The sequence below is a fragment of the Drosophila melanogaster genome, chromosome X (assembly GCF_000001215.4).
Source record: "Drosophila melanogaster chromosome X".
Lineage (NCBI taxonomy): Eukaryota > Metazoa > Arthropoda > Insecta > Diptera > Drosophilidae > Drosophila > Drosophila melanogaster.
The window spans coordinates 2,759,501-2,781,946 of record NC_004354.4 but is presented as its reverse complement, the minus strand read 5'-3'; the positions used below and the strand labels follow the sequence as shown (position 1 = coordinate 2,781,946).

At 41.5% G+C, this 22,446-nt stretch overlaps 1 protein-coding gene across 3 annotated transcripts in view; it reads right to left on the bottom strand.

Moving 5' to 3' along the window:
• kirre (kin of irre) overlaps window positions 1-22,446 on the bottom strand; it is a 394,149-nt gene that overhangs the window by 352,586 nt on the left and 19,117 nt on the right. The gene's annotated exons all lie outside the window — the stretch shown is intronic.

The following is a 22,446-nucleotide window of genomic DNA, read 5'->3' as shown; positions in this document are numbered from 1 at the left end:
TACCCGCTACCACCAACACCACTCCCCTGCGCGATTATCATTTATTGCAACCGCATGCGCTCGCGGAAAGCGGAAAATGTCGGACGGGGCCATTGTAAAGGCGGGTAATTCGTTAATTTGATAAGCATACGCCATGTTGCACCGCCACCGATTGAAAATCACGCAGAGCCCGTCCGATCGAAAACAAAAACAAAAAAAAACATAATGCCAAATGAGGATGGGGAACTACATACGTATGCATGAGCGGCGGTCAGAGGCGGAACATTGATAATACCAATTGGTTATAATGCTGCAACAGTGGGTTGATTGGCAAGTTGGCACCTGTAAACCGTGCTTCAAATGCAACTTCATTTTTCAACATGCTTTTGCAACATATCTTTGTCTTAAATATTTATGTATTAGGTTATACTTATTTAAAATAGTAATATATACGCTATAATTTTGCGTACGACCGTGGTCCTTTTGGCTGCCATGACGACAAGTCGTCCCGAGTTGGTCGAATAGCAGTTCGCAATGTGGCCCAAACCACAGGACGCGTGGGCGCTGACAGTCCGCTTTCGGCCAATAATTCTGATTTAATTTATGCGCGAAAAATCGCACTTAATCAGCGTTTGATTTACGCATCGCACGGCGCATAAAAAGCAAAACGGGGGCATTGAAAAAGGTTTGTTTGTGCATTTTAAACCTGATGATTATTCATGGTATTTCACAAAAATGCATGCCTATACCTCTACTGCATAACAGTAATATTAATCAGCATTAATTATATTAAAATTATAGAAAAAACTGTGTGCACAAAGTGCCAAGAAAACCAGTGGGTGGCACAGTACATATAAGTCAACACTTGAATGAATGGCTATTATATGTATACAAATTGAACTAGTGACAAAAGATGTCCTCAAACAAAAACGGGGCAAAAGTGCGCAACATGAAATTGAAATTTTCAAATCAAATCAAACGAGCACAATAAACAATTATAAAATATAGAGGCAAAGGCAATTTGTGTCTGTTTGAAATATGAATATGAATATAAACGCATGCATATGCGGCTATTAACAATCGAACGGAATAAAAAATGAAATTAATTTTGAAATTAAATTTCGCCAACAATGGAAATGAATTTAAGCAGAAGAGGACAACAATGCGAAAAAAACCTGAAAAAGTCATCAAAAGAAAATTCAATTTTCAAAGAGCCCAAAAGTTCAGCTGCCCAAGAGGAGAGAAAAAATTGAAAGAGATGAAAGAAATGGCAAATTAAATCGAGCAATCAAATGAGCATAATAAGTTAATCAAGAACTTGGCCAGGATCAATGGGGTCAGTTTCTGGACCTTCACTTCTTTCCTTACGACCCCCTCCTCCCAGGAAAATTGAAAAGGAGACAAACAGGTTGACATACCAGCAAATAAATAAATGCACTCAACTATGTAATATGGCCAACAACAAAAGGGTAGCGGCAATTCAGTGGTAGAGGGGGGGGGGTGTATGAAGTGATGGTGGATTGGAATGTCCATGGTCAGAGATTGTCTACCCCAGACACGGCCCCCCTTCGACCACCTTCTTTAACTTCCTTCGAGCAGCAAATGTAGCGTAAAATCGTTAGTTTCGTTTTGGCCCGGTCCGGATCTGAACCACGTAATCAGTCGCCTTTCCGCCCTTAGCACCTCCCCCCCCCCCCCCCACAACTTAACCGCTCAGCCCACCTCCTCTGTCTGAACCTGATTTATAGCCGACACACGATTTTCGGTTGCCAACAAAATGTTTGCAGCGTTTCTTCGCCTCTGTTGCCGTCCGCCGGCAACAATTGAAAATCAGATCAATGCACCGAGATACAGGAGTCTATAAAAGGATCGAGAGAAATCTTCGCGAGCCGGAAGGGGGGGTGGGGGTAGGGGTGCTCAGGTTAAAGTGAGGTTAAGGTTGGGGTTAAGTTGGGAATAAAGTACACATGTACATTTAAGTTTGAATAGCACAATACCTATGGACATTCCACAACACTTCGTTGAGTTAAAGTCACTGGATGGCATTGCAATTATAGTCACGGTTTGTGCGACGGTCATTCGCCCATTTCGCCCATACAAAACCACAAATTTTTAGCTTTGGTTTGAATTATGTGCCGCATTAGTTGGTCCTCTTTGGCGAAATAGTGTGAGGTGTAATGAGGTGGTGGTGGCATGAAATACGAGGGAGTGCATAAAAATGCTCCACCACGCACTCACAAAACTTTCACACAAATTGAATTATGCAGTCGCCAGTCGCCAGTGGCAGACACAAAGGCAAAATGTGGAGAAAGGATTGAAAGGGTGAAGGCGAGTGAGCGAGACAGACATTGGCACGGCGTCCGGGGGTCCTTGACACCCACCCAACCAAGGCCACTCCAGGCACTGTGTGACTTTGGCAAATGTAACTGTAATTTATTGAAATTTGTTAGCAGACACAAAACCCGCCACAAAAGACCGCAACTCCTCTGCACCACTGAACTATGTACTCCTCTCCCCTATTGCTCATTCCCAAACAAAAAAAAAAAAAGTAGTAGCGGGAAAAGTAGAGTTCGGGTCACGCTTTTTGTCACGCTTTTGCTGCCCGCGGTCAGAAGTCAGACGCCTTCCACTCACCCTTTCGTTTCATTCAGTTTTTCACTTAGTTTTAGTTTGTTAGAAGCCTTCTAACGACAACGCTGCGGCTTCTTTTTGTTGATTGTCTGTGCACTATAACATATTGAAATAAATTCAAAAATTCCCACGAATCCCAAGACTTTTACTACATTTGTAAGAATTTAAACTAAATATATTTTTTATATATATTGTTACATATTCCCAAACATTAGATACAAAATATTCTTCACGGAAGTGTGCTTTTAATGTCGCCGATAGAGGGCGACACGTTGGCTCTGTGCTTTTAATTGCTGACAGACTTTGGTCATGACCAGGAATAACCCACTGGAGACCACCCATTGCAACACACACACACACACATTTTCGGGATGTGTACTTCTTTTTTTTTCTGTACCCAAAAAAAAAACAGTTTGCCAGCTGCAACGTTTCGCGGTTGCATGCTAAAAAGTTTTAAGTGCCCCGCTCGACCAGCCAGCCGCTTTTCCACCCGATTTTCCAACCGATTTTCACCCTTTTCCCACCTTCTTAACCGAACAATACCGCTCCCCTCCTACCCCTTTTACCCAACGCCCCATACGCTTCAGTTTTTCTATTAAGCATCCCAGGCTCGTCTCATTTGTTGCCTATTTGTCCATGGCTCCCCTTGGCATTCCCTTTGGCTTTCCCTTTGGCTTTCCCTGCATTTCCCCAGCCCATTTCCCCGCACAGAGACATCGTAAAAATGCCAATGAGCCGACCTGAGCGGACGGCGTTAAAAACTTTTCTCATTTATCAGGCGATGGAGGGACCAGAGATGTTACCTTTGGCCCACAGCCTCTCTTTGCAGCCACCAAAAGCAGCCCACCCCACCCACCTCTTCAGTGGCGTCAGGTAAATTGATTGTCGTCGGCAACGAACTTCGACGGTTGTTGGTCAACTCAGCTCAACTCAAACTGAAGCCAAGGGCACTGCGAAATGCATGTTCGGCAATAAGGTCAATAAATATTAAGAAGCGGAGAAAAATATATCTCAAAACTAAGCGTAGCAATCTTAAAGATCGCTCTTTGCAACGTTCGACTGACGTGATTTAAAATATATTTCTTTTTTTAGTAAGTGCACATGAATAGGGCAAACATTTTCCTTCAGTGTAGCCACGCCCCTCACACCGCCTTAAAGTTTTCGCACGCCCAGTATTTAATTGCCGTAGTTTCCCTCGATATTTCCCGCCTTTCTCCGCACTCTTCGCACCATTTCTGGATTTTTTAAAACGACAACAATGGCCGGCACAAGTGGCAAAAGTTTTTGGGTCAGCTAGGGGCGTCAGAGGGTTAAGGGTTCCGATGGGGGCGGACTTCCAACTGCAGTTGAAGTTGAAGCCGGTTAATGGCCAGGCAAATGAGCAAACTGGACAAGCGGCTAATGAGCAGCCGCCAAAGAGTTGGGCGAACAAATTTATACACAAATATAAAAGGCCAAAAAAAAAGTATATGCCGGCGGCAGACACACACTAAAAACTGGGAGAAAAAGTCAGAAAGATCAAGTCGTCTCAATGGAAAATAGCGCCAGTTTTGATTTAATATGAAATATGAAGTGGTTTCAATTGATTTAAGGCGCTACACTTTATTTTAAGCTTAGATTTTGCAATCCTTTATTACGCATTTCAATTAACCCACAGCGATCGCTTTTGCGGCCATTCAGTGGGGTTCTTGTTGCACGCCGCCAATTCCTTTTAATAAATATTCGCACATTAACGAAAACTCATCGACATCAATTCTGGCAAAAGACCCTTCCGTGCCACCTATCCACCTTTCCACCTTCACTTTTCCGACTTTCCACGCATTTGCGCAGCGCTAATGGCAAAAACAATAAATTTTCAACCATCCACCCTGACCAGCCATACAGCCATACAGCCAGCCCTCCCATCGATATCCTTTCGATCCTTGTATACATTTCGTTATTTTCGGCGCTTTTTTCCTTTCTTGCGCTTTCGGTTCTTTTTTTTTTTTTTTTTTTTTGTTTTAAATTACTTTCGAGCATTTAAAATGCGGCAAAATGAATTGACAGCGATTTCCGTTGCTGAGCAGGCGCCTTTAGTTTAATTATTTGTGCAGTTTAACCCGAGGATAAAGGATAAAGGAGCCACTGCACACATGTGTCAATTAATTATAAAAAAGTATTCACATTTATTCCAGCGCCATCGCACTGACGCGAAGAAAAACAAACAGGAAAAAGCGGCTGGCGCAAGGATGTGCCAGGATTTATACGTACGAATATATATATATATATGTATATGTATATATATAGAGGGCACACACAGACAGCAGACTCGCACACATTCTCATAATAAAGCGTTAATCATGTTGACGCACCACTGTTCGCCACGCCCACTCATTTGGGTCCGCCCCAATCCAATGAGGCTCAGCACAACTAACCAGATTTGGTGATAAATGTGTTAAAGCCTTGAGATATATGAACAAAAATTAATTCCCTGCCGCGAAGCAAAAGCAAGGATGGAACTTAAAGCCGAACTAAGAGCAAACTTAAACAAATTTTGAAATACTTTATTGCATACGTTGATATTTAACTAATTAATGATATAGGTATATTGGCAAAGAAGTAAATATCCAAAAGGGGCAAGTGTTTAAATATTCTAGCTGTTTCTGTTTCCGATTTAAAGCGGAAAGTGAGTGATTCGTGGTACATTGGCCAAGGATCTTCATGTCCTGTGGAATGCCAGTATAGCCATTTCGACTGGCCCCTTGAAGTATGCAATGTTGGCAAAGTTCTGACATGGTCGCCAAGGGGGCGGAAAATGGAGTCGGAAAGGGGGTGAGTGGAAAGGGGGGGGCTGTGGCAGATTCAACGAGCCAACGAGGGCAGGCGGCAAAGCAAACAAACAAACCAGCCAAGCAAAATGAAAACAAAAACAAAACGACGGCAAACAGAAGCAACAACTGGGATCTCACACACACACACACACACGCTCTGGCCCGCATTTTCCTGAAATGGCATTTGATGGACGGGGAACACGAGTGAGGGGAGGGGGGGGCGTCTGTGAACAGCAACTCCAAGTACCAGGCATTCCCCATATCCTTGTCCAGGTGACAGCCGCCTCTCGCACAAATGATAATAACTGGGCAAGCAAAATAATGTACAAAACAAGTTGGCAAATAGAAGGCAAAGAAACGCAATGGAAATTCCCAGGGAAATGGCCAGTGAATATATATATATATATATATATATATACATATATATGAAAGCACTGGGCTTTATAAAACTGATGTTTCTAATATGCTTGCCTCCACAGTGCGTATGAGTAATTTGCATACATTACTCATACGCAGCGTTGCTACTACTTTTACTACATTTAGAGAGTTCAGCAGAACTTGTGATCAGAAATCGACTTAAAGAAATCTATTATATCTCCGGATAACAATTTAAAATTAATCTAATTACCCGTTTGTTTTTCGTTTTTTCCATTTTGGTTTTGCATGAAGTGACTAAAATAGCTTTTTCTTTACGTGCGCGCCTGAAATATAAATATGTTCCACGGCTTAACGCCATTTTTATGCACTCTCCTTTCTCCGCCAGGACTCACTTCCTTTTCCTCCGTCTAATCCTTTGCACCTCACTTCCTTTCGTTTCCCCACGTGTGTTAGCTTGTTTTTTTTTTTCTATACTTTTTCGGCTTTATCGCGTCGTGTGTTTTCTGTGTTTGTGTCATGCAGTTGACGTGCGCTTATTTTCTATTCCGCTCCATATGTCACACTCACACATGTACAGACAAGGAGAAAGCGAGGAGAAAGCGGAGAGAAATGCAGAAGCGGCGGTGCTTTTGTTGTGCATCGTTTCAATTTTTCGTGTTCACTTCTTTCTTCTGCTTTTTACTGCCTCCGTTTTTTTTTTTTTGTGCATTTTCATTTTTATCATTTTCTGTTTGCCTTTAAAAATAAATACTCTTAAAAAAATATGAACGCATAAAGTCAAATTAGCGACATTTTTTAAAATTTGAGAATTTAAACTTATGTGTACAATGTGTTTTTTTACATTTTACTCTCATTTAATAACATTAAAAGAACATTCGCTGTTCAAAAATACCTATATATTTTTTTAGGAAAAATAGGCAAAATCAACTACAATGTGTTGAAATAAAAAAAAAATTCAGTTAGAGTATTTCACTTCGTGCATTCATAAATCTTTATTTGTAGCTTTTTTGGTCGCTGTGTGTGTGTGTGTGTATGTCTGTGTGTGGGTTGCATATGAGTGAAGTGCATCTGTGTGCGAATGTGTCTGGAATTTTGTTGTATAAATTGCGTTGGGAATAAGAATTGAGTTCTAAAGAGATTTAATAGCAAGTTCTGTCCCACTCCTTAGCTCTCTAACGCTCTCTCTCTCTCACACTTTATATAGCCATCTCTCTCTCTTTGTCTGTCTTTCATTTTCATTCTCTATCTGTTGGCTGTGAAACATCTTACTTGACTTCTGCTTCTTTTCAACGCAAATGGGTCTAAACAATGTGTGCGCTTATACAAAGCATTTTGGATTTGTCAATTTTGCATTCGTATTCTCGGAGTTTGTGGAAAATGTTGGGCGGAAAAGTGGGCGTGGCCATGGGTCAGGGGATTTGAGAAGCATTCAATTGTGGTGAAATCACCCTAGTTCCCATTTCCGTGTTCTATTAATACCCATTGTTGGCAAGTCGCTCATTATCTGTTTTGTAGTAATCACTGTCAGGTGTCGAGAAACATATTTACACCAAAAACCAGAGCTCTCAAATTATTCAATGTACATTTTTTTTTACTTAGGTGTGATCAATAGCTGCTTGACATGGGAAACGCATTCGAAATGATGTGATTTCTTTGGAAATTCTTTGGAAACCACGAAAGTGTTCTTCAAGTTCAAAACAGACCAAATGTTTTGTGTGCTTTCCATAATCTAAGACCAACATTCCCATTCTTCCATGTGCGACGTTCGATAGGGACTCTTTAAACCATTTTTTCCGCTCAAAATGCGTTCAACGAACTCTCTGCGGCAATGATAGGGTTAAAGGGGAGGGGGGGGGGGGGGCGGGCAAAAGGGACGTGGCCGGGGTCGGTTAAAATCGCCTGCAGTTTTTCGAAAGCCTGGTAATATGAAAATTGCACTGGCTGTTAACCCTATTTGCAGTTGCTTTTGTGCCATAAACGCAGTCTTCCTCATCCCCATTTTTTTACACCCTTCCAGCCACCACGCCCCCTGTGCTCATGCCAACCCCCCCCCCTTGCTGCTGTTGCTGCTGCTTTGTTGTTGTTGTTGTGCTTATGCTGATTTCGTATCATCAGAGATTTCAGCTTGATGGCCTGTCAGGCTCCTGGCTTTGAAATGCTAGCAGAGCTGGCAGAGCGTAAAGGAGCGAGAGAAAGCTATTTGTGCACTAAAAAAAAATTGAACATATGTACAAAATAGTTTGGCAAACCCTGGCGAAACAATTGTCTAAACAAAGAGTCCACACTCTGGAAAAAGCTGACTTAAGCTGCCCTTCATTTGATAATAAGTATAGTATAAGTAAGTATTATTAGTTTATATAAATACATCTTAAACAATCAATATGCAAGCATTTCTGCAAGTGCAGTCAATGGGGGCAAACAGTGTAGCATACTTTTCAGCGCTGCCTGATTATATGAAGCAGAGCCGCCTCCCTGGCGGCCACTGAAGGGGGTTGGGTTGGTTGGCACATGGAGTGCCAAAGGGTGTTGCAGCAAGTGTGGAAGAATGCGGTGCAGCTGGGGGGTTGCATCTGCTAGCCAAGCACAAAAACTGGGCCCCCAGCAGATAACAGAAGACCAGTGGCATGAGCGGTGTGTGAAGGGGGCAGGTGGGGAGGCACACATGCGTGCATCCCCGTACCCAACATCACCACCGTCTTCAACCAACCAGCACTCGTATTATCTTTGGCCAGCGGCGTGTAAATCATTTTGTATGCATTAAATCGTCTTCCACCTGTTAGGTTCCCCTGTCCCTGCGCACCGCACGCCCCCCCCCCCCCCTCAACCGACGCCCTTGAGCCAACTCATTTATATACATGGATTCCTGTTCTTACACATTTTTTGTTTTGCACACATTTTTTGTGTACATATTTAGAGCTCTCATCTCTGGTTAGTTTTTAACCAAATCAAATTAGTTACGCATCTGTGCCACAAAAGGCGAATTTTCGCTAATTTACCGAGCTCTGCATAATAAAATCCCCTCAAGAAATGACAGAAACAGAGAGTGTGTTGAAAAAATGAGGGTATTCTAAATGTATACGAATTTATATGAAGTATTCTCATATAATTTGAAGTAAAGATAATCACTTACTAAATTTTTTAAACCATTTCTAGGAGGAAAATTGTGAGTTTTTAGCCCAGGCGATGCCAATGTTAGCCGGAAATGCCTGGCTGCGGACCTTTCACTACTTCCGGTGAAAATAAAAGATTTTCACAACACACAAACGCACTCGCACGGACACTTTAATAAAGACAAATGCCAAATTGCCAGTGGCAACATTTTGACCTGAACTTTTAGGGGCAACGGGGAAGAAGGCCAGAGGAAAACGCTGGAGCGTTGGCAAGTTTATTAATGTTTGACCAAAGGAACCTGAAGAAAAACCCCGAAAAAGCATTTGCGGTGTGCGTGTGTCAACTGCTTTTTCTAATTTGTCTCCAAGGAAATCATCGCCGGGTTCGGGCCACTTTTTTTTTTATTGGGTTTGTTTTGAATATGCTCACATTTTATGGCCCGGAAATTTTCACCAGCTAAAATCATTATGATTTCCAGCGAAATTTGTTGGAAAAGTTGGAAATTAATTAGGTGAAAGGAAAGGCAGGCGGAGAACACTTATTCCGTGTCGCTGAATATAGGATCCATTTGATTGCGATGTTTTTAACAACTCTTGTGATTGCTGATTTAGCAGTGCTAAATTATGCATAACAAAAAAGGACATCCAGTAATTGAGTCCAGTAATTAAAGTGTTATTAACCTATTGAAACAAGGGAAACGGCTAAATTATATCAATATGTCTATCGGTTTAAGGGATCCAAGTGAATATTTTTAAAATTAACAAAATGAATCCAACCAGCCCTCTGTTTCTTTCGCTCAGTGTATCGTGTCTGTGTAAGTTGAATCAATTTAAATTCATATCCGTGTGTGAGTGCTCCGCCTTTTGTGTGAGTGAGTGAGGCCAGCATTCATATGCATATTTTATGTTTGGCAGTTTATTTATGGGAAAACGTTTATACATACAACCGCTGGGCAGTGGCAAAGCCACGCCCCTTCGACCCGTCATCCGCCCCAGGAAATGCTACACAAAGGGACATGGGTATAGTGACACTTTTGGCCTTTAAAACACTTGACCTATCACAATTTGGCAAGTGATTTTAATGGCAAAATTGTAGAGATGGAAGTTGGCAAATGTGAAACGGCATAATTTTGTGAAACAAGACACATTTTTGTAAAAAGTTATTGTGTGTGTGCTTGCAACACACTTTGATGAGTCAACTATTACAACTTTCTTACATTTAAATAGCACAAAATATTGAGGCACACCCCCAATGGGTTATTAACAATCAACTTACAGTATAAACTTATCAATATATTCAGCCAGCCATGATTCTTTTTTTTTTTTTTTGCTTTTCGCTGTGGACACGAACCATTTCATCAAGTGAAGTTCGCTTTCCACACGTCAAGTTAGACCATCCGGCCAACGTGGAGTCGCCACCTCTGGCGAAAAAAAAACCCTTTTCGTGTGGCGTGTTGAGTGCCTAATAAAATCATAAAATAGCAGGTGTTTAGCGCGCCACAAAACGCCCAAAAAGACAAGCCAGGACACGGCTCGCAAGCAGACTAAGGACGAGCAGGCGGCGGGCGAGGAGTCCTCTATGTGACGGGTGATTGCCGCCCAGCGTCAAATTTTATAATATTAATAACCCTTTTTGTAAATGAAATTTTGTGGCAGCAAACATTCCGCTTGTCATTTTACCAAGGCGAAAACGAATGACACAAGTACATCACACAGACGCCCAGACTAATCCCCACTAATATATACATGCATACATCTATATATCTATATATATATATATACATAGGGCTCCATGTTTTACGATACCCTATAATAAATATGTTATCAAACACAACTTCCTCAATTTGTAGAAAGTTGTTGAAACTTAACATAAGTATCTTTAAAGTTCAGTTCAGTTTGCAGGGTGTTTGCCATTCGATCTGAGTGTTGCGCCTCGTCTTCTTCGTCCGCTGGCTGTTAGTTAGTTAGTTAGTTAGTTACCCTCTGATCCGCAGATCCCCCTGCACCACTTTTTTTGTACCACCCTTTTGGCGCTTTTGACAGGACGTTTTTGGCGCTTTGATTCGAAGCGCTGCGGTGGAGGGAAATGTAAGGGAAAACCTGAAAGCCTATGAAAAATGATGTGTATCAGGTTGGAAGCGTGGTGGCAGGGGTGGCAGGGGGAGGTTGGGAGGTGCCTGGCACCGTTTCTCATGTCGAGTGGCTACCATGGTAGTATTAGTGAGTATCTATGTGTGGCATGTCATACATTTTTCGTTCGTCTGTTAATTGAAAAATGTTGCCTACACGAGGGAGTGGGATCGGGTTTTTGGGGTTTGGGCATGAAACGGCCGATATGCCGGGGCACACATCATCAAAACTTGTCAAAGTCACACACCGACCCCTGACCCCTGGCCCCCTGCCACCATACCCCCCTCCAACCCACCACACTCACGCCATGTGCCGAAAACATGTCTTGGAAATTATAATTTATAGCTTGTCGCCGGCCTCCTTTGTAGCCGCTTTTAGTCGGATTTCATTTTTATAGGGCACAATACTCTAACGAAAAGTAAAAAAAAAAATAAGGCGAACAGGATATGAGCTTAGCCACACAAGTTGGTGCACACGAAAAATAAATTCAATTTTCAGCGCGTGCAGGTAACTCAAATTTAGTAGTTTTCGTTGTTATATTTTAAAGCACTTTTCAATTTTAAATCGCTGCGGCAGAGCATCACCAGGCTACCAACTGCCAGTTAACAACTTTTCTACTTAAGACATGGCCGGAAATTGAAAATTTGCATAGGTGCTCGCTATTTGTGTGTGTGTGTGGTAGTATATTTACATGGATTTATTATATATACATATATACACTCCAGCATGCAGGTTAATTAATTAGAAATATGCAGCTCAGCAGATTGCCTGGGACAAGAACAAAACCGCAGCATCCTTGAAGCGTCCTTCCTTTCCTTTCACCTCGCCCCGTCCACCGCCCACTCACTTTTCCCCACTTTCCGGCATTTTAAAAACTGCAAGCTGCATGTCACTAATATCTCTGCCAGCGTTAGAGCGAGACGACCTAAGCAACACTTGAAGAAATAACTTAATCATAATATTAGCAAAGAACTTAGAACGACTTTACGCAAAAATTTAATATTCACGAATGCTTTTTCTTCACATATTGGCCAAAAATGGTCATATGGCTAAAAGAGTAATAGTTTTGCCAAGCTTATAACTACTGCTAACGATCTTTATTACAATTTTTCGGATTCAAAAACAAAAATAATTTTTGATAAGTTTTTGCATTTTTTTTTTTAAGGGGAAAATTTTCAAAAACTGACGAAAAAATAAAACTCATATATTTTTGCACAGTTTGATTGGAAATTTTAATACGAGCTCAACGCGGTATGACATTCCACATTCAGCAATTATTTTTAAAGTTGTGCCGAAAAAACGGATTTTTTATGACCGAATTTTGGAAAATCGGGTTTTGTCAAAAACGTGATTTTACTAACGGTATTTTCGCCATAACATCGCTAAAAAATGTCATATAGATGAAAGAATAACTGCTTTGAGCAGCTATTTAGCAGTGCTAACGATCCCTATCACTTTTGGAAGGATTTAGGGAAATTAATTTTTCGGGTCAATTTTCGCATTTTTTGTAAGGGGTAACATCATGAAAATTTTCAAAAAATGGCTAAAAAATAGAATTCCAATTCGGGGTTACAGTTGGATTGGGAATTTTATTACGAGCTCAACGCGGTATGACATTCCATATTCAGGCAATTATTTTAAAAGTTGTCGCCAAAAAACGGATTTTTTTATGACCGAATTTTGGAAAAACGGCTTTTGCCAAAAACGTGATTTTACTAACGGTATTTTCGCCATAACATCGCTAAAAAATGTCATATAGATGAAAGAATAACTGCTTTGAGCAGCTATTTAGCAGTGCTAACGATCCCTACCACTTTTGGAAGGATTTAGGGAAATTGATTTTTCGGGTCAATTTTCGCATTTTTTGTAAGGGGTAACATCATGAAAATTTGCAAAAAATGGCCAAAAAATATAATTCCTATTCGGGGATACAGTTCGATTGGAAATTTTAATGCGAACTCAACGATGTATGTCATTTTATATTCAGATAATTATTTTAAAAGTTGTCGCCAAAAAACTGTTTTTTTTATTACCGAAATTTCGAAAAACGGCTTTATGCAAAAATTGAAAAAATTTCTATCCACATTAATTATAATTATTAATAATAATTACTTCGCCTATAATGATCAAAAAATAGATAGGATAGATAATGCTAACAATCCCTACTAATTTTTGACGAATTTATTGGTGTTTCGGTATGCAACAACAATTTAAGCCCGTTTTTTTAAAGTGAGCTTAATTTTTTGTAGTGTTTGCTCCGTTTCTCTGCCGTATTTGTGTGTGTGGCCTGGAAATTAATTAGCAACGGAAATTGCGCTAATAAACTAACAAATTTACGAGCTACATTCACGCCAGTCCAGCCCACAGCCCACAGCCGCCGCCCCCTGATGCTGCCAATGCCGATGGCTTTCCTTTTGGCTTTTCCACATTGCCTTTGCGCTTTCCACCGCTGGCAAGCGGAAACACTGAAGTGGCCATCATTAGGATAGAGGCAGCGAAAAAAAGGAAACGAGAACAGAAAAGCGAACAGAGCAAAGCAAAGCGTACAAACAGTGAACAGTTTTGGAAAGTATGGAATTTATTAATACGCTGCAATCGCGGGGCATAGCTAAAAAAAAAAGTGCAGAGATCATAAAAATGATTAAAGAAATGCGAATGCAAAGCAAACACAAAATGCATTTCATATAACGGTAGCCAGCTTTTGAATGCATCGCTTTGCAGTCGGGAAAAATGTCGCCGAAATACATACATACATACATATACATATGCAGTTGAAAACACTGGAGGGGAAAATAAATAGCTTGCCCACAAACACGGAAATCAAATAATTTAAATCGCATTTCCGCTTTGTTGCCACAAACAGTCGTGGTTCAAAAACTGATCAAAAACAGCGAAAACAATCAAGTGCATATAAAACTATTTCTATGTCTGCATTCGTACTGTACAGAAATACACCTGAGTTCAAGATAATAGCAGTATTAATAATATTTGAAATAAACCATAGCTTTTGCTGCACATAAATGATATGAAAAATTATACTTTTGATTGTAACATATGTTATTGTTACAAATTATTTATTCTTTATGCTAACTTTATCGAACTAAAATTTCAAACCAAACTGTTTATCTGTGGAGTGAGGTGGAAAAAGTGAAAACAGTACGCTTATTTCATTGTTTTCTTTACTTTTTGTTTTTGTTTATTCGTGTACATCTTTTTTTTTTTGTTTTTGGCTACCAGTCAGCGAATTGTCTGTTCAACGAGTCCTTCCCCATGTGCCACGCCCCTTTGGGCAGTCACCTGCTGACAGCAGCCTGTGTGCAGCGGGAATCCTTTGCAGCATCAACGCATCGTTGACTTTAAATGGTCAGGAAAAAAGAGGATGGCAAAGGAAGGCAGGAAGGGTTCGCAAAAAGGGCGAAGAGGAAGAGCCAGGCGCCCAAAAGTGGATAACACGGTCGACACAATTTTTAGGGGCGATGGTTAGGGGACAATCGAGAGTGACAGATGTTGGAGGTATTTGCCGGCGGCTGAAGGAAAACACAGAAAAAGCGGAAAAGGTTTCACCAAAAACGAGTGAAAATACCAAGAAACAGAACACTTAAATTTAAAGATTTAGACGCAGAATAAACTAGATGCATTTTTCTTGCAAAATCAATCATACATATTTAATATTATTAATATTATTTCAAAAAGGGGCTAGAGCTTTTTTGAAAATATTTGCGAAGAGTGTCATCGCCACGCCTATTTTTCTAAGCCCATCGCCTGTGTCCATACATATAACTCTTGTTCTCCGCCCAGTTTCCCAACGATTTTCCACCTACTTTTTGTCCATTTTCCCCGCTCATCTGCATGCACAAATGCAATTTCACATGCATTCGAAATTTCATTTATTCGTTTTCGCTTTTACCGCTGGTAATGCGCTCCAGGTGATGGATGCCAATTTACCCAAACCCCCCTGAAAATTCCACCCTGGGATTTCCCCATTTTTTATGTTTTCTAGGGCTGCAGATGCTCAAAATGCATGTGCATGCAAAACAAAAAATGAAATTAAATTAAGCTACTTAATATTGTTCTGAACCAGAACGTATTAAGAAATATTTTTGGATATATATTAATGTTGATATAATGGTAAGAGATGTAATTTTTATTTTTCTACAGCCCTGATTTTTCGATACTGCTGCAATGTTCTTGTTTTTATTCTCGATTTTCCGGTGTTGCCTACACTCGCAGAAAAAGTTGTGGAGGAGGGGTGGGGGGTGTGTGTTTCGGACCCTTCTATACGTATTATGAAGTAAACATTCCAATCGTTTATACAACTGTTGCCAATCTGAGTCGCGTTGCCAATGACATTTCCGCCTAAGGCAAAATGAAGCCCTCCGCCCCCCTCCCTCTTTTTTCATGGCCCCACCCAACACTCCACCCTTCCCCCGCCGCCCATTTCCCCCCGAGGGATCGCTTCAATCACAAAAGCAAAGCAATTTTTTATCGCATGTCGTTGCGCGATTTTTGTCGTTTCTTGTTTTGATTTACTTTCAGTTTTCGTTTACATTCCATTTTCGGCATATTTTTGTTGCAAATTCAGATAAGTCTGCCTGTGAAAACTAAATCACGATTAAATCTTTGTATTTCTTGATCAACCGTTGTAATATATGTATATATTTTTTCATAAAAACCGAAAATTTCCTTAAATAAAATGCTGTACCATAAAAACTCGGCTCGCGTGTAATATCCACTGGAAAATTGCCTATGAAAATAGTCCAAGCTTTGTTCTGCTCTATCGCTGTTAGCAGTCTCCGTATTTTTTTTTTTTACTGTCCCCAGAATCTTTTTCTTGTTTCTTATTACGTTGGCAATTTGGCAATTGCATTGGCAGGACAAAAGGATTCGGTGCAAGGATTGTTTGCTCACTTCGTTGTCAGCGATTTGCATATCGTTGTTTTGTTATTGCGCTTTTTGTTCTTATTTCTCGACTTCATATTGCTGCCATTGTTTGGATTCTTGTTTTACTTCAAACACTGCAAACATTTTGGGGTTCCTCGATATCACGCGACTTTCAAGGGAATAGATTCGTAGTAGCACCATTGATAGTCCTTTCAATCAAAGTTGTTTTCCAGTGTAGTTTTGCACAGTCATTGTTGTTGCTGTCCATGCAGCAAACAGTTTTATTGCTGGCCCCCATTTACGCTGTGGTCTCTTCTTGCTCTCCCATACGTCTCTCTCTCTCTCTCTCTCCCACTCCCTCCGTGAGCGAGCGGCTATCTCTTTCTTATGGAGCCGCATAGCGGCTCTCTCTTTCTTTCCGCCTCATCTCCTTTTGTCTCATCATTTCCGCATTCGACAGTCGACGTGACTCAAAAATGTTTGAGGAGGGAACTCTGCTGTTGCCAAAATTGTATTGCATAATATGCCTTGACATCAGCACAAACACAAGCTCGGTATTGTGGGAAGAGGTAGAGTTTGGTGAGGGGAGCAGCGGTGTGTAAGGGGTGATTTTCCAGGGAAACCCCTTGCTGACTGCTGCACTTCCGCTTGCAACGTTTTACACTTCAATTATCTTCAATTTTGTCGGGCGAATGTCTCAAGAACAATGGTCCTGCTGATTGGAATTCTTTAACTCGCTGCATGTGCTCGGGGGGAAACCCTTGCCGCTTTTCCGAGGATTTTCCGGGGTGTCTGCGGGTGCGACCGGTGCAAGACAGTTACGAAATGCGACAACATTGTTGCCCTTTGAAGTAAGCCAGACTTTCCCCAACATTTGCCCGCCGCCTCAAGTGAAAATGGGGAGAATCGAACTGACGCAATGGCGTCTTGCTGATGGCATTCACTTTATTTTCGATCTCACATCGTTTTTATCTTTCCCCTTTTCTCCCCATTGCATTTTGTGTTGCAATTGTGTGCGAATTTGTTGCAATTTGATTTTCTATTATCGAATAATTTGTGGAAATTTTTGCGTAGAAAGGAGCAACTGGAAAATAAATTGGTTTACAGCGAATTTGCAGGTTTTACGTTGATAAAATATACCCATTGTAGCCCTTCGCTTTTCATATTGCCGCTCATAGAAGCATAAACCTAAGATAATGGTAATCCACAATAACCAACTTATATTATTGCAATAGAAAATTGTTAAATTTGAATATGTTGCATATTTTCCGCGCATTCATTTTGATTGACCCGAAATTCACTGCCAACGTTGGGTTTTCGAAAAACATTGTTAATTTGGCCTGTTACGACTGGAATTCCGCTCCTGCCAACGTCATTAAAATGCCAAGTCAAAAGTGATTTCGCTGGGCGCATGGAAATTGGAATGGGAGTGGCACTGGGGCAAACAAAGCAGAACCAAGCAATGAAATCTCTGCAGCAAACAAAATCAACAAGAATACAAAAAAAAAAAAATAAACGAGGAGTCAGGACCAGTGGGATCAAAACGAAAGAAAAAAAAAAGAACGAAACCAAGAGGCCGCCCGTGGAAATTGACAAAAGCAAACGAAATCAAAAAGCAAGAGACAATGGGCAACAGTATTGCATATTGATTGCGAACGGCAGCAGACCTGAAACTACCCCTTTTCGCCATTCCCCCCCCCTTCAGCCACCACCTACCACACGCAACACACATACACAACCCAAACACACCCACACACACACTAACCCCCGGCAAATCAAATTGATTTGGAAATCCTTTTGGACAGAAGCGAGTGCAACAGGGAAAAGGAGTCGCAGAAATGGAGTTGCTGGGCTGTGATATACTGTAGAAGTGCAGGCAGGAGAACGCCGGAAAATTCCTATACTTGCAGACTTTTCTTTCGGTCCAAAAAATTGATAATTCAAATTTTATAAGCGTACATTGAAATCCCAAGATTATTTGCATATTAAGCATATATTTTACTAAATATTAACTTTGATTACCATTTTTACTAACCCTTCTTAATTGACATCTATTCATATTTGATTCGTTTATACATATGGTGATAGCGAAAGTGCAGAAAGCGCAATAGTTTTGTCCAGTGTATTACTAGGCATGGTTGGTCCATGCAATGTCATGTCCCTTGACAACTGGAAAAATGTCTAACCATTGTTGTTGCTGGCCACTCCGCTCCGCTGTGATGTGATTTTTGGGCATTGCAATTTTCTAAGCGGCTTAAAGGTGTTCATTCCGAGTCATTGACTCGTCAGCCTCCCCCCCCCTCCCCCTCCCCCACCGTTTCCACCAAAATCACCGACCTTATGCAATTTGTGTAGCTTAAAGCAAACAAAAAAAAAAAAAAAGGAAGTGGAAAACCCAACGTGAAAAGTCACCAGCGGCGGCAAAAGAGAGAGAGAGAGAGGTAAATAAATGGAGGTAGCCTGGTTTTTATGCGTTTTGAAGTGTACATATCACGATATTTATGTTTTTATGAAACACCGGATGTCAAGGGTCTTTAGACCTAATGAAATTGAAAAGTTATTAGTTGTAGCGTTCTAAATCTAGCCAAATAAAAGTTATAACTTTTTTTAATAAAGGTTATGCATTCAGAGTTTCCAGTTTATTGAAACAATTTCCCTTAAACATCACTTTCACAATGGGTAGCAATTTGTCGCCGTTTTTACGCAAATTTTTTTTTTTTTTTTTATTTATTGGCTTTGGTTTTTGCCCCTTTCCCAGCAGACCGCAAAAGTATATTTAAAATACTGTAGACAAGTGTAAAAAGTGGCAAAACGTTACGTGGTTGCATTCAATCGTTTTGTGGTTTGGTTTGTGTTATCCACTGCACCGCCCACATTGTGGTTTGACAATTTATGGAGCTGTCCATACATTTCGCAACAGTCCCAAAAAAAAAAAAATAAAAGCAGTAAATGTATGGATATGGGAAAAGGGTCGAGCCGGATTTCCATTGCGAAAAAGTAATTAGAATATCGTCTTCCAGGCCCATTTAATTTTGTGTCTTATATGTTTGTGTTTTAAATGTTGTGTTGAAAAGGCGACGAGGCGTATGTGCATTATTTCAATCGCAACACTCAAATTGCTTTCCATTTCCTTGGTTTTTTTTTTTTGTCTAACCAGTTATGCAGTCAGTCAAAACGTAACTTATAATTAGAAATACCCGCACCTCGGAATTTGAGTTTTAAGAAAATGCTTTTCAAATGACCCCCTCTTTGGAAAATTCTGACATTTGCGCTTTTAATTACTACTCTTTTTAATTAAAGCCAATTTCACAGACACACGTGGTATTTAATTTGCGCCTAAAAGCAGCAGCAGTTTGCATAAAGAAAATGTTGGCACACAGTATGGGAAAAACGCTAAGCCCGCTAATTAGTCAAAGGCGAAATTTGTTTGCAAATGTTTGTCGCAAATAGATAATTGCAGCTGTAGAAATTCGGGTGGGCGTCGAGTGTAAACGCTGTGGCAACTTATGCCACACACGTTCTCTAGGACACTGGCTTAATATGACATGTGGGCGGGTGTATTCCGCAAAAGTCCTGCCGCAGACACAGAAGCCGCAAGTCAGCAGCAGCAGCAGTAGCAACCAGAGAATGGAAGGAGAAAGGGGTAAGGACACCTTGGGCGCAAATCCCAGCAAAACCACGCAAGTGGTATCTCCTCATCCCGTTCCTCGCTCCTCCAGCAATCCAAAGTTTTCCGCTGAGATAGCCTGGATTTTGCTCGCATAAAGAGTATTCAGATAGCTGTCATTTACAAATTGCATTTAAAATGCCGCCAATTGATTACATTTTGCATACAAATATTCCTAACTGCCAACTGTTTTGCCATATTCATCAAATCGTTTAATAATTGCGTAGAATAAGTGCCAAGACTTAACGATATACTTTAGGATACCAATTTTTAACAAGCTTTTTGAAGCGCTTTGATTATTTCTGTTTACCTATGAACGTGATAAATGTCACCCATCAAATCAAAGTCTTGGCCATAAACGAGCTGAGTACTCAGTACCCACAACTCCTGCAGCGTCATGCCCCCGTTGGGGCCAAAACCACCCGGAAATCCCCATCCCCATCCCCATCCCCATCCCCATTTCCATACCCATCCACATATCTTCATAGCCATACCCTGAAGGATCTCGGCTGCTCCGTCGTCGCTGTCGTGAAGGTGTCGTGTTGAACATGTTAGGTGTCTTGTCGCTTATCATGTTAAGTGCACCCACGACTACGTGCCCGGCATGTGAGCAAGGGGGCGGGGCCGGGGGCGAAGTAAACCCACACCACCTCCACACTGTATCCATCTTCAATGCTCCAAGAGGGAGGCAGGACAGCAGGACGACCGCCATGTGTCTATGGTAATTTTCATAGAAAATATGTAAAATTCTCAAGACGCACAGACCGACAGACAGACAGACAGTTAAAGAAAAACAAACAAACAAACAAAAAAAACAAGAACAGAGCAAGTGGGGAAATTAGCAACAACATTTGCCACTCATCTCGATTCTGAGTGCACTGAGAGAAACTCGACTCTGACTCTGATGAAACGGAACAACAACAACTTTATAGAAGACATACCAAAATATATCCAATAGGAATTATGTATTGTATATAAAAATCTTCAGGTCAGGAGCTCTAAGTGCTTTTTACTTATCACATGGCCGTGACATTCACCCAAACCTTTTCTCACTGTGCATTCTTGAGCCAGTCGCTCTTTGGGTCGCTCCTCTGCCACTTGGCCTACTCCTGGCAGCTAATTTCTTTTTAAAGGGCGCGACTCTGGCTCCTTGGGCTACGCGGTGTGATGATGCTGATGCTGATGCCGGGACAAGCTCATTTGCACCTCATTAAATACTGCCACTCGACCCGATGACGACAACGAGTGGGAACAAGATGCGACAGGAGCTAAATCAGTGCCCAAAGAACACATCTACATATGTAAGCCCGAACGAGGGGCTTTTGTTTAAGGAAGGTGGTCGGAAAACCAGTGCCAGTGTTTACATCTCGCAGGCTAATGATGATGATGCACAGGTGATCGTACGTCATGGCAGTTGATGGAATTTTAGAACGTGAGCAAAGACTATACCATAGTATCATAAGTGTGCGTCATAAGCTTGTGGACGATAAATATTTACATTTATATAATGCAATTAAATTCAAAGCGCGATGTAAAGAGCTAGTGGAGATAGTAGTGCCTTTCGAATAGAAGTCGCTGGCAATTAGGACGCATTTTAATGGGCGGCATTGTTAGCTGTTTGGCATTTGGCCCTCAAAGTGCATCCACTTTACCCACTCCACTCGTGGGCACGTGGAGCCGGGATCGCTGGTATTATTATCCGTCAGACGTCAGGGCTTGCGTTGCCCATTAAATCAAATTAAGTTAATTTGCCGCACTGCGCACACAATAACGTCATCAGAGAGTGCCATCCCACCGGCCTCGAGTGTGTCTGAGCACTGCTAATAAACGTCATCGATGCATTGATGCATGCCAATTAGCAGGAGAAGCTGTAAACTGGGAATAACCATCGTGGACACGGATCTACTCCTACTCCCACTGGCCCCCCTGCCCCACGCCGTTCATCCATCGCCCGATGATGCAGCATCATCTTTGGCACAAAAACTCAACTGCAATTGCCGCATTAATTGCAACTGTCAACCGGCTGTGTGACCCGCTTAACCCTTGACTGCCAACCTCCGCCGTCTACTCCACTACATGCACATCTTCCACCCCTCCTGTCAAGCATCCTGTCTACCCAGCCGCCTGCCCGGCGGCAGGCATCCTTCCGCCATCCTTCCACGGAAATCCCCGCGGCCGGAGTCAATCATCCGGACAGGCAGCCACGGTTGTCAGTACAGTGAACCATCGTGAAAGGAACGCAGTAATTATGGCCAGGGACCACCAAATGTCTGGGGATATCCTTGCAAAGTGCCTGGTTTTTTTTTTTATCTTTGTAAAAATGGAAATCTAGACTGAAAAAAGGCGAAACAACGCTAATTGACAGAAACATGGGTAACGGCAATTTGTTAGCATCTTTTGTCTTACCACTTTCAATTCTTCATGGTCTAAATTAAAAAAAAAAAGAATTTACATAAATACGCAACTATATAAGTGCACAAGTTTGCAATATATCAACATTCTTTTGGCGTTTAAAGAAACTAAGTAAGTGCATCGTTTTTGCCTGCTGTCTGTCATCCATCCCGACAAGTTGATAATCTCCGGTCTGGTTTTGTGCCATCCAGGCCAGGATGAAATGAAGATCATCCATCAGCAAATCATTGACCATCAAGGAGTTATTGTCCGGGCAGAGATTGTGCCTTTCTTTATGTCCAGGCCATTTCTTTGCCATTTATTTTGAGCCGGGCTTTAAGTGTTTTGGAAGCAGGAGGCCAGGCCATGGTGGCGGGGAGGGCTGGGATTGGATGGTGAGGGGGAAACTTTCAAAAGCAAATTTCCCCGAGGATCCAAGGAGCAGCAGCTCCGGCTGCCGTCGACTATA